Source organism: Nicotiana tomentosiformis, chromosome 9, assembly GCF_000390325.3.
Source record: "Nicotiana tomentosiformis chromosome 9, ASM39032v3, whole genome shotgun sequence".
Lineage (NCBI taxonomy): Eukaryota > Viridiplantae > Streptophyta > Magnoliopsida > Solanales > Solanaceae > Nicotiana > Nicotiana tomentosiformis.
In genome coordinates, this window is record NC_090820.1 from 79,886,630 (window position 1) to 79,894,732 (window position 8,103).

Sequence of the window (8,103 nt, forward strand, 5' to 3'; positions counted from 1 at the left end):
TTTGGAAGATTTAAGAGAAATTTCCCCTACATGTCGATGTCAGCAGATTTTCTGTTGTTTCAGACCATAAGAAGTCCACTAATCTGATGACCCCAAAAATATGAAAAGTTTCAGAAGTTTAATGTTTTTTTTCAATTCTCCGTCCAAATTGTCTTTGCCATAGAATGTGGAGCTTCTAAAAGATTGAAAAATTCAGATGGTGTTGGGACAATTCTGTGGAAATGTTTGGTGGAAAAGATTTTGAGAAAGTTTCAAGAATTATTTTCAGATAGAATAACTCTTTCGATTGGGTTTTTTCAAACATCGAAAACTAAAATTGCCATCTATTATTTTATATAACTTTCATCCAAAAACCTCATATTATTAAACTTAGCCTCAAGTATGTAAATATTTCAAAGTAACTTGTGAAAGAAAACACAAAGTGATAAATTTGTAAGCTGTTGCGGAATTAAACTTTGAGTGTATTTTGCTTTTATTATTTAAAATGTTTTGAATTTGTTGTTCAAAAAATGGTTTTCATTTTCTCTGTTGAACTAAAAAGGTAGAGTTAAGCGAGTGGTGACAATTCCAAACACCAATTCTTAAGAGGAGCATGTCCAAACTTTAAACTAATATTCCTATTGCCGTTTCGAGGAATCCCAAGTCTATTTTACCATTTCAAAGCGCACAGAAAAAACTATTACACAATTAATTAAACAAATCAGGACAGAACCTAAAACATACAAAAGTTTGAGAATTTTCATCCCCGTTATTACGTAGAGATTTAACTTTTATGCATTGATAGAATTTACTTTATCAGATTACTTGAAAGTCAATTAATGCGTTGATAATTAATCTACTAATAAAATACTGTAAGTTACTATTCCAACCAATAAAATTACACGAATAATGTAAAAAATAATTATAATGTATATAATACTATATCATATTAAGTGAAGGACCGGTCAGCCATGAATCATGATTTTAGTAGCTTATAACTTTAAAAAAGAAAAAAACAAAGTGAACCTCATCTCCTCCAAATTCCTCCTCTTCTCTTTCATACTTCTATAAATTGATTCTTTCTTTTATTATTGGTATTGTCAAAATCCTCCTCCTTCTGGCATTAGCTTAATCTCCTATATATATTCCGTATATACTGACTATTATTGGGCAATACCCTCTTCCTATATGAATTATTAGAGTCGTTGCAGGTAATTAATTCTCCTTTCCTTTCTATATATGCATCTTTCATTTTGCTTTACTTGTAGATATCTTTTGTTTTTTGTTTTTTGTTAAATTGTGTGATTATCTTATCTAAACGGTTAAATCATCAAAGAAAGTACGTCTTTATTTACTTAATTATGAATTAAACGCACCACTCACATGTCAAGAATTGATATGAAAGTTTTTGATAATTGGTGGTTGTGAGACTCAAATTCATATTTCTGTATACTTCGATACCATGTTGAATTGTGTGATCATCTCATTTAAAGGTTTAAGATGTTAGAAAGAACGCACTCTTATTTACATAAATTTTCTAATTGTTGTGTGTATGCATGCGTTTTTTATTTTTGGAATGGTATTCATTAATTGGTTATTATTCTTGTGTAGGTACTTAAAGAACGATAATTAAAGAGACAATCTTGAGGGATGGTGATGATGGGATTGGAGAGATTAATGGTGAACTTAAAGACGACATTAAGAAGATGCCTGAAAATGAAGGAACCTAATTACGACAAGATTGAGAAAAGTGAGAGCATGAGAATCGAGATAAGTAGTAGGAAAGCTCGTAAACTCATCGAACAGACACTTAAAATCGCCGACTCCCCCAAAACTAGAAGCTATACTTTCTAGTACTGGCAGGTGCTGAGAGTATTAGTTACGGATTTCGGCAGATTCAGTAGTTTTTGTTTAGATCCTGTTTTTGTATTAAAAAGTTTATTAAATATATATTAATATGTAATTGCAAACCTATGAACTAATACGAACTATAAATTACGTGACAAATTCATAATCAACAAATTTCAAATTTTAACTTCGTTTCTGAATGTAGTACCATAAATTCTGAATGTAGTACCATAAAATCTTGTAGTAACACATTCTGTTCTGCCTTTTCATGAGACATTCATGTGCATACTGCCCACATATAAACATTAATTTAACATTTGATGTTGTAAGGAAGTTTTACACTATTAATGTAAATTTACTTATTGTAACAGATTATTGTCTTATTTTTCATGTTATTAATTACACAAATTATGGGTAGTAACTTGTAGTTATCCTTTAAATTGTCAGTACATAAAATTCAACTCTAAACATATAAGGGTAGAGTACAATGAACTATCAATCAATTTTCACGTTATTGCATCAAAGTCACAATTCTATTTTTGGTGATGAAAAAGTCAATTAACTAAACCTAAATATCACAAAAGTTATTAAAAAAAAAATTTGTAACAAAGAAATCATCCAGCTTTACCTAATAGCATATTCGGCCAAGCTTTCAAAATCTGATGATTTGAAAAGTGTGTTTTGGTAGAAGTTAGACTCTACCAAAGGATTGAACTTAGGCTTTAGCGGAACCCAATTTTCGAACTGGAGGTCTCAATTTGAAAACTTTAGACCCGCAATTTTCAACTTTAGATTCGTATGTGTGAAGTTAATTCTGTGGCGATTATACTTAAACTTTGAAAATTTTGCCTATCCTTTCAATAGGGGTCCTAAAACGGGTATTTGTGCGCTTGTTACGACTCAATTCCCATCATTGGTCGTGATGGCGCCCAACACTGCCGTTAGACAAGCCAACAGTAAAACATCAACACAAACAACTGTACATAACACTTTTACAAATCAAAAATTTAAATAATAAAGCTGAGATAGATTCAGGAACCGTGATAAAATACTTTCATTCTTACTAAGTCACGAAATATGAACAAAACATAAGGCAAAATATTATAAATATTAAATACAACCATGAACATCTACTAAAAATCCCCAAAACCTAGTGTCACTAGTGAATAAACATCTAATAGAATATACAAAATCACTACAACTACTGTCTGAAATGAAAATAGACAGAATAAAATAAATATAGAAGGAAGGAGACTCCGGGTGCTAGGGGTCGAAGCATGAAAAGTAGCTCACCACTAAGTCTCCGGCTGATGTGACTGCGCGCCTGAGTGACCACCCGATGTACTAGTCTCAGTACTTGCACAATCTCAGAAGTGTAGTATGAGTACGTAATTTAATGCATACCTAGTAAGCATCTAGTCTAACCTCGAAGAAGTAGTGGAGAGGGGTCGACATTGGCATTTACTAGTGGTCCAATAACAATGTACATAAAAGTAGATAGGTATGAGACACAATAAGTAGCAAAGAAACATGTAAATACAAATAACATGATTCTCAACATAAGAATAATTACGAAATCATCAAATACCATATGTTGCCTCGAACAAAATAAAGATAACCAATATCAAATACAATGTCAAATCTCAAGTCAGAAAAAACTCACATGTGCTCTAACTCTCTATCGAATATTATCACGAATTCTACCGAAGTCGTACGGCCCGATCTATAAGAATAGTGTTATATAATATCATTGTGGTAGTACGGCTCGATCCATAGATGCATCTCCTAATATTGCTGAGGACGTACGGCTCGATCCGTAATGATATTTTATAGCACTGCCGAGGCGAACAACTCGATCCCATAGGAATAGAGAAACTTTCATCGGACTACTAGCCCCACTCACGAACGTACGTGCGAGTCGAGAAGTCACACAACTACCGATCACATAAACCCAACACGAAGATATGAATACAAGAGAAAATATAATTTTACCGACAATTAAGTATCCCGCCAAAACTTAAAGTAAAGAGGCTCGGTCAAATACACAAATTCTAGTCTCAAGCTCAGTTGTAAATTTAAGTAATCAAACAAGCAAGATTAATTCAAGTAGTACTATTAAGGCATGATGTAGGTCTAAGTCTACCCGGACATAAGCAAAATCTAGTTTACACACGGATACTCGTTACATCGTACATACATAGCACCCATACAATAAAGCACATAATAAATAAAATAATCTACGGGGATAATTCTCTCTTACAAGATTAGGCAAGGGACTTACCTTGCTTCCAAGTCTTCTACTCGACTTTGACACTTTACTAACACCTCAAATCGATGCCGAATAAATCGAAACTAGCCAAAGGAACGTACAAACCAATAAAAATATACTCAAGAACTCATAATTTAACTATTAGAATCAATTTTCAACCTCACTCGTAGAGTCAACAAAAGTCAACCCTAGGCTCACGCACCTCGGATTCTGGAACTTTTTGATGATAAATATTAACCATGGTATCATGAACTCAAATACATAACTTATTTCTAATTTCATAATCAATTTCGTTGTCAAATCTCATTTTTACCGATTCTAGGTTTTTCAACAAAATTCCACAATTTGTACCCATTTTTATGTTAAAATTCATACCTAATCCATGTATTTTACTCAGAATAAGTAAAAATCACTTAACCAGTGATACTTGATGAAAACTCCCCTTCAAAAAGCTCCCAAATCGCCCAGGTCCTTCTTCTTCGTGCTCGCGGAAGCACTCTCGGGATCGTGAAGACCAGAACTGCCCCTGCCCAGGTCTCCTTATTCGTGTTTGCGATCGCCCTGTCGCATTCCTGGAGAACAATTTTGCCATTCCTTTGCATTCGCGGACCTACTGCTGTATTCGCAAAGGCCAAAGCCTGACAGTCATTCCCTTCCTCTTCCTTCGCATTCGTGTGGCCTCCTTTGCATTTGCAAAGAGGAGCCACGTCCTCCATCGTATTATCAGGGCCATCTTCGCTTTTGCAAAGAGCAATAGATTCCCCCTCCAAATTGCTTCTTCGCGATCGCGAAACACAGCAGCACCAGCAAAAATCTACCAACTTTAATATTGCTTCGGGTGGTCCGAAACTCACCCAAGCTAACCAGGATCCCATTCAATTATACCAATAAGTCTATAAACATAATCCGGACCTACGCGATGTCTCAAAACACTTAAAAATAACATCACAACCAACAATTGCACCTAAAACCAAACTAATCAACTTCTAAACTTCAAACGTTTTTCAACTAACTTCGAACGCGACGAATCATAGTTAGACAACTCGGAATGGAACCAAATTTCACACACAACACCGATATAATAATTCGAACCTATTCAAAAGCTTAGAAATCCAGGCAGGGTCCGATATCACTAAAGTCCACTTCAAGTCAAACTTAAAAAACTCTAAAACCTTGCAAATACCAACTTCCGACAATAAGCGCTAAAACGCTCTCGGTCCATCCAAAACTCAATCCGAACATACTCCCAAGTCAAAAAGCACCATACAAACCTATTGGAATCTTCAAATCTCGATTCTGAGGTCGTTTACTCAAAGTGTTGACTTAAGTCAAACTTTGCCACCTTAGGCCACTATTATGAAAATAAGTATTTCGAATTCAATTTGAACACTTCCAAAACCAAACCAGCTGCCCCCTGCAAGTCATAAAATAGGAAAAATACATATGGAAAGTCTTAAATATGGGAATGGGGTTCTATAAAGTAAAACAACTGGTCGAGTCGTTACAACACTTAAATGGTATATTAGCTATCTGTGATACTGATATGGAATGATTGCTCTATGGATCAGACTCTTGACATGCTCGTAAAAGGTTGGTGCAGTTCTAGCCCAGCCAAGCCAGGTTTTGCTGCAATGAATATGTTTTTTTTGTCATGGAAATTGCAGCGATCAATTAATATAGGTGTCTACTGTTACAAGGTCGATGTTTTTCGTATTGACACTACACGGTAGTCACACAACAATGACTCAACTCTCTTTCTTTTTCCCTCATATTTTGGCCTAACATGTAGATTCTGATAGCATAACGAAATCAAACAAGGCACACACCTTACAGAAATTTCTTCCCAACTTTGTATTAACTCGTGCTACAAAGAAACACATAAACAAAGCCTTACAAAAAGGAGTCAAAGGCATCCAACACTCTCCCTTGACAATCTGCCTAGCCTATGAATATATAGGCCACGTTTTTGGCTACAGCTTTATCTAAAACCTAGCAGTTGACATCCCCAACTACAAGAGATTTTAAATTACAAATTTCAAACAAAACAACTTCCCACAACCCCACATAGCTACAATGCTGAAAAACAGGAAACTACTCCAACTGGCCAATTTCCCTGCATATGCGTGGCACATGGGCGCAATCTTCGAATTTTGGCGCCAAAGTCCAACTCTGTCATGTCTTCGCGCCAAGATCTCGTGCAGCATGAATTTGCGCACATGTTTTCCACTGCCGCTTGTCCAACTCGCCCATGACACTGCCTTGCCTGCCCCCATCTGCCTTGCCACGCCCTGCCTTAGCTTGCCTTAGTTTTTCCAGCCTTTGTTATGCTTCTGTTGACCGTTGTCTTTGCCTTCCCATGGCCACGCCAATGCCATGGTCTTGTCATGCCTTGTCACCTTAGCCACATGTCGTCGTTCCACAGTCCATGCCCATCAATACATGCCCATGTCGGGCAGCCTTGTCAGCATGATGCCATATTCATCATAGGGCTGTGCCGAGGTCCATCATGTAAATCCCTCATCACGCCCATGCCATGTTCAATCAATCAAGACGAGGGGCTAACAAACTTCCCCCACCAGATGAGCTTGTCACCCTAGACGAGGCAGAATCCAGATACGCCTTGATTTGATCCTAAATTGCCATAGTAATGGTCCTTTCTCCCAAGTTGCATCACATTCCTTCTTTCCCATCCATTGAACTAGGAACTCTCTCCACCTATTCTTCTTGCTTTGACCCAGCATACGGTGATCCAAAATCTTCTCAATAGTCTCCTCAAATTACTTGTGCTCTACTGGAGGAGCACACTTTGGCACCGCCCTTGTCGGATCTTCAACATCTTCATGGAACCGTTTTCAGGAAACTCACATGAAAAGTTGGGTGAATTTTGAGACTGTCCGGCAGATCCAGCCGATAGGCTACTTGACCCACCTTCTTTATAACTTCAAACGGGACGTCATACTTTGGAATCATCCCACGATGATGCGTCTTGCTACTGATTTTCTTCCAAATCTGTGGAGTAAGTTTCAGCAATACCTTGTCACCAACAATGAACTCCAAAGTCCGCCTATTTTTGTGAGGTTCCTTTTCATTCTTTTAGCCACTTTTCTCAAGTTGTCTCGTGCCTCAACCAGTAACTCATGCTTGTCGCGAGCATATCTATAAGAAGCAGGACACTTGCCCCCTGATTTCATCTGAGCAAGTTCCAGTGGTGTGTCCGGCTGTCTTCCCAACACTATCTCAAAAGGACTCATTTCAGTTGTCGAAGACCTGTGCAAGTTGTAACAAAACTGCGCATTGTCTAGTAACTCAACCCAATTCCTATGATTAGCAGTCACATAATGCCTCAAGTTTTCTTCAAGAAGATGATTGATACACTCGGTCTGCCCATCTGTTTGTGGGTGATTTGCAGTCGAGAATTTCAAATCAGTCCCCAAGAATTTGAACACAACAGTCAAAAATCGGCCTGTAAATCTCGCATCCCGATCACTCACAATATCCCTTAGAACCCCAATGTGTTTCACAACATGCTTGTAGAATAATTCAGCAGCTACTTCGGAAAAACAAACGGTTGGAGCAGCAACAAAAATTTCATACTTTGAGAATCTGTCTACCACTACCATAATTGATGCTTTTCCATCAACTTTTGGAAGCCCGCTGATAAATTCCATAGAAACAGAAGCCCACGGACACTCCGTAATCGGTAGAGGTTGTAGTAAATCAGCTTCCTTCTTCCATTCCGTCTTGTCAAGTTGACAAACCAGGCAAGTCTTCACATAGGCCTCAACACCATCTTCCATTTTTAGCCAAAAGTAATTCTGAGACAGCAACGCCAACATCCTTTCAACACACGGATGACCAACATAAGGAGTATCATGCGTCTCCTTTAGAAGATAATGACGCAACTCGGCACCTTGAGGAACCACAATTCTCCCCCCTTTTTAAGTGCAGCAGATCGTCCTCGATCCAATAACATTTAGTTGTCCCGTCTTTCACTTGATCCATCAATT

At 37.3% G+C, this 8,103-nt stretch overlaps 1 long non-coding RNA gene across 1 annotated transcript; it reads left to right on the plus strand.

Moving 5' to 3' along the window:
* Positions 1 to 676: 676 nt before the first annotated feature.
* Positions 677 to 1,953, plus strand: LOC104115099 (uncharacterized). Its single transcript, XR_690535.4, has 2 exons — positions 677 to 1,190; positions 1,591 to 1,953. It is a non-coding gene; the product is annotated as an uncharacterized lncRNA (long non-coding RNA).
* The last annotated feature ends 6,150 nt before the right edge of the window (positions 1,954 to 8,103 follow it).